Source organism: Triticum aestivum, chromosome 2D (genome assembly GCF_018294505.1).
Source record: "Triticum aestivum cultivar Chinese Spring chromosome 2D, IWGSC CS RefSeq v2.1, whole genome shotgun sequence".
In the NCBI taxonomy this organism is placed as follows: domain Eukaryota; kingdom Viridiplantae; phylum Streptophyta; class Magnoliopsida; order Poales; family Poaceae; genus Triticum; species Triticum aestivum.
In genome coordinates, this window is record NC_057799.1 from 163405383 (window position 1) to 163410656 (window position 5274).

The following is a 5274-nucleotide window of genomic DNA, read 5'->3' on the forward strand; positions in this document are numbered from 1 at the left end:
CACATCATGTCTTGACCATATCACATCACAACATGCCCTGCAAAAACAAGTTAGACGTCCTCTACTTTGTTGTTGCAAGTTTTACGTGGCTGCTACGGGCTTAGCAAGAACCGTTCTTACCTACGCATCAAAACCACAACGATAGTTTGTCAAGTTGGTGCTGTTTTAACCTTCGCAAGGACCGGGCGTAGCCACACTCGGTTCAACTAAAGTGAGAGAGACAGACACCCGCCGGTCACCTTTAAGCAACGAGTGCTCGCAACGGTGAAACCAGTCTTGCGTAAGCGTACGCGTAATGTCGGTCTGGGCCGCTTCATCTCACAATACCGCTGAACCAAAGTATGACATGCTGGTAAGCAGTATGACTTATATCGCCCACAACTCACTTGTGTTCTACTCGTGCATAGCATCAACGCATAAAACCAGGCTCGGATGCCACTGTTGGGGAACGCAGTAATTTAAAAAAAATTCCTACGCACACGCAAGATCATGGTGATGCATAGCAACGAGAGCGGAGAGTGTTGTCCACGTACCCTCGTAGACCGACAGCGGAAGCGTTATCACAACGCGGTTGATGTAGTAGTACGTCTTCACGATCCGACCGATCAAGTACCGAACGTACGGCACCTCCGAGTTCTACACACGTTCAGCTCGATGACGTCCCTCGAACTCCGATCCAGCCGAGTGTTGAGGGAGAGTTTCGTCAGCACGACGGCGTGGTGACGATGATGATGTTCCACCGACGCAAGGCTTCGCCTAAGCTCCGCTATGGTATTATCGAGGTGTAATATGGTGGAGGGGGGCACCGCACACGGCTAAAATATCGTATATCAAGTGTGTCCTTGGGGTGCCCCCTGCCCCCGTATATAAAGGAGCAAGGAGGAGAGGGCCGGCCAAGAGGTGGTGGCGCGCCCAAGGGGGGGAGTCCTACTCCCACCGGGAGTAGGACTCCTCCTTTCCTTGTGGGAGTAGGAGAAGGGAAGGGGGAAGGAGAAAGAAGGAAGGGGGCGCCCCCCCTCCCTAGTCCAATTCGGACTAGCCCATGGGGAGGGGTGCGGCCACCTTTTGGGGTCTTTCTCTCCTTTCCCGTATGGTCCATTAAGGCCCAATACGAATTTCCGTAACTCTCCGGTACTCCGAAAAATACCCGAATCACTCGGAACCTTTCCGAAGTCCGAATATAGTCGTCCAATATATCGATCTTTATGTCTCGGCCATTTTGAGACTCCTCGTCATGTCCCCGATCTCATCCGGGACTCTGAACTCCTTCGGTACATCAAAACTCAATAAAACTGTCATCGTAACGTTAAGCGTGCGGACCCTACGGGTTCGAGAACTATGTAGACATGACCGAGACACCTCTCCGGTCAATAACCAATAACGGGACCTGGATGCCCATATTGGCTCCCACATATTCTACGAAGATCTTTATCGGTCAGACCGCATAACAACATACGTTGTTCCCTTTGTCATCGGTATGTTACTTGTCCGAGATTCGATCGTCGGTATCTCGATACCTAGTTCAATCTCGTTACTGGCAAGTCTCTTTACTCGTTCCGTAATACATCATCCTGCAACTAACTCATTAGTCACAATGCTTGCAAGGCTTATAGTGATGTGCATTACCGAGTGGGCCCAGAGATACTTCTCCGACAATCGGAGTGACAAATCCTAATCTCGAAATACGCCAACCCAACAAGTACCTTTGGAGACACCTGTAGAGCACCTTTATAATCACCCATTTACGTTGTGACATTTGGTAGCACACAAAGTGTTCCTCCGGTAAACGGGAGTTGCATAATCTCATAGCCATAGGAACATGTATAAGTCATGAAGAAAGCAATAGCAACATACTAAACGATCGGGTGCTAAGCTAACGGAATGGGTCAAGTCAATCACGTCATTCTCCTAATGAGGTGATCCCGTTAATCAAATGACAACTCATGTCTACGGCTAGGAAACATAACCATCTTTGATTAACGAGCTAGTCAAGTAGAGGCATACTAGTGACACTCTGTTTGTCTTTGTATTCACACATGTATTATGTTTCCGGTTAATACAATTCTAGCATGAATAATAAACATTTATCATGATATAAGGAAATAAATAATACTTTATTATTGCCTCTAGGGCATATTTCCTTCAATCATTTGGACTGACTAACGCCCCTGCCTATTTCATGAGCATGATGAACAAAGTGTTCATGGAATATTTGGATAAGTTTGTTGTGGTGTTCATTGATGATATAATGGTATACTCGAAGAATGAGGAGGAGCACCAAGAGCATTTGCGTTTAGTTCTCGAGAAACTCAGGGAACACCAGTTGTATGCCAAGTTCAGCAAATGCGAGTTTTGGTTGAAGGAAGTCGGATTCCTTGGGCATGTTATATCAGGAGAAGGTATAGTGGTAGACCCCACCAAGGTTCAGTCATTCACTGAATGGTTGGCACCCACTTCAGTTAGCGAGATCCGCAGTTTTCTTGGACTCGCGGGATACTACCAAAGATTCATTGAGAATTTTTCCAAGATTGCGAAGCCAATGACGGAGTTATTGAAGAAGGATACCAAATTTAAATGGACGGAAGAATGTGAGGCAAGCTTTCAGGAGTTAAAGAAACGTTTGACTACAGCCCCAGTGCTGATTCTGCCGGATATACGCAAGGATTTCCAAGTGTATTGCGACTCTTCTCACCTAGGACTTGGAAGTGTGCTTATGCAGGACAGAAGAGTTGTTTCGTATGCCTCACGATAACTAAAACCGCACGAATTGAATTATGCCACGCATGATTTGGAGTTAGCAGCAGTAGTGCATGCGCTCAAGACTTGGAGGCATTACCTTATTGGAAACCGTTGTGATGTGTACACGGATCATAAGAGTTTGAAGTACATCTTCACACAGAAGAGCTGAACCTTAGGCAGAGGAGATGGTTGGAGCTTATAAAGGATTATGACATGAAGCTGCACTATCATCCAGGCAAGGCCAATGTCGTAGCAGACGCTTTGAGTCAGAAGAGTTATGCTAACACCCTAGTGAGCACAGGATTACCAAAGGAGTTAGCAGAGGATCTCAGGGAACTCCGATTGGAGATTGTTCCTAGAGGTTTTGTTGCAACAATGGAGGTTCAGTCTACATTGTTAGGGAAGATTCGAGAAGCTCAGAAGGATGACAAAGAGATTGTCGAGATAAAAGAGAGAATGAGCAAAGGAAAGGCCAAAGGTTTTCGTGAGGATGAGCACGACACCTTATGGTTTGAGGACCTTGTTTATGTGCCCAATAACACAGAGATCAGGAAGTTAATACTTCAGGATGCTCATGACTCACCATACTCGATACACCCCGGAAACACCAAGATGTATTTGGATTTGAAGGAACGTTTCTGGTGGACAGGTATGAAGAAGGATATTGCCGAGTATGTAGCCGTATGTGATGTATGCCAGAGAGTGAAGCCAGAACATCAAAAGCCAGCAGGATTGTTACAGCCTATGCCGATACCCGAATGGAAGTGGGATAAACTTGGCATGGATTTTATCACCGGATTGCCCAGGACCAAATCAGGATATGATTCTATATGGGTAGTAGTCGTTCGCTTGACCAAAGTAGCTCACTTTATCCCAGTGAAAACAACCTATACAAGTGCGAAGTTGGCCAAGATATATATGACCAGGATCGTATGTCTAGATGGAGTTCCGAGGACCATCGTATCAGATAGAGGAACACAGTTTACCTCAAAGTTTTGGCATCAACTACGCCAGACTTTGGGAACGAGATTGGAGTTCAGTACAACATTTCACCCGCAGACGGATGGACAGACCGAGAGAGTCAACCAGATTCTGGAGGACATGTTGAGGGCCTGTGCGCTGGATTATGGATCTAGTTGGGATGACAATTTTCCCTACGCGGAGTTCTCATACAACAATAGCTACCAAGCCAGTTTGAAGATGGCACCGTTCGAAGCCCTGTATGGACGAAGGTGCAGAACACCGTTGATGTGGGATGAAGTTGGAGACCGACAGTTGTTTGGACCAGGCTTGATCAAGGAGTTTGAAGAGAAAGTTAAGTTGATCCGAGATAGACTGAAGGTAGCTCAGTCCAGACAGAAGAGTTATGCAGATCCGAAACGCAAGGAGGTAACCTATGAAATTGGAGACAGAGCATATCTGCGAGTATCACCCTTGCGAGGAGTGAAACGTTTTGGAGTTAAGGGAAAGTTAGCCCCGAGATTTGTAGGACTGTATCGTGTTTTGGAATGTATGGGAGAAGTTGCCTACAAGTTGGAGTTACCTGAAGGACTGTCAGGAGTTCATGATGTATTTCATGTTTCACAGCTGAAGAAGTGTCATGCTGAGATGGTCGATATACCGTTAAGAGATACAATACCTTTGGAGGCGATTCAGTTGGACAGTGATTTGACCTATGAGGAGAAGCCAGTCAGGATTCTTGAATTTGCCAGCCGAGTCACCCGCAGCAAGGTTATCATGTTTTGCAAAGTTCAGTGGGGCCACCATACCGAGGATGAAGCCACCTGGGAACGAGAGGATGATCTTCGCAAAGACCACCGACACCTATTTTCTAGCACCCCCCGAATCTCGAGGGCGAGATTCATCTTAAGGGGGGTAGGTTTGTAACATCCCAAATTTTCAATTTGGAATGTTATACATAGATCATTCATGCATATCATATTTTTGCAGCATTTCGTTTCGCGATCCTCGAAATCCTAAGCAACTCAAGGACCCTCGGAGAGAGTTGGGGATTTCCTGTTTTCATATTTGAATTTTATCAAATATTGAAACGAGGATTATTTGTTTTAATTATTTTGCTCTCCGAAAATATTTCATATTCAAATATATGAGAGGAGATAATATGACTTCTCCAAAATAAACGAAATATTGGAGGAAAAATATTAAAATCAAATATTGGATTTTATTCGGAGTTTTGTCGCTATTTTATTTGATTTAGGAAAATATGCATTTTTCAAAATTGCATTTTAGGCCCAAATAAATGTTCACCTTGTCTGGCCTATTTTTAGAGGACGTGGAAAATTTATTTCGGAATTTTTGGAGTCCGTTTAGTATTTCTTTTCTTTCTTTTTCTGCACGTTAGAATTATTTAAAAAAAGTGAACCGACTCCGGGCCGTAACCGGCCAGTACTCCTCGGGCCGGCCTTTAAAGCCCGAGACCCCAAGCCCCAAGCCAGCCCAGTCGCCACCCGCACCCTAACCCTAATCCCGCCGCGCCGCCTCCGCCATGTGCCGCAGCCGCCGCCGCCCGCACTG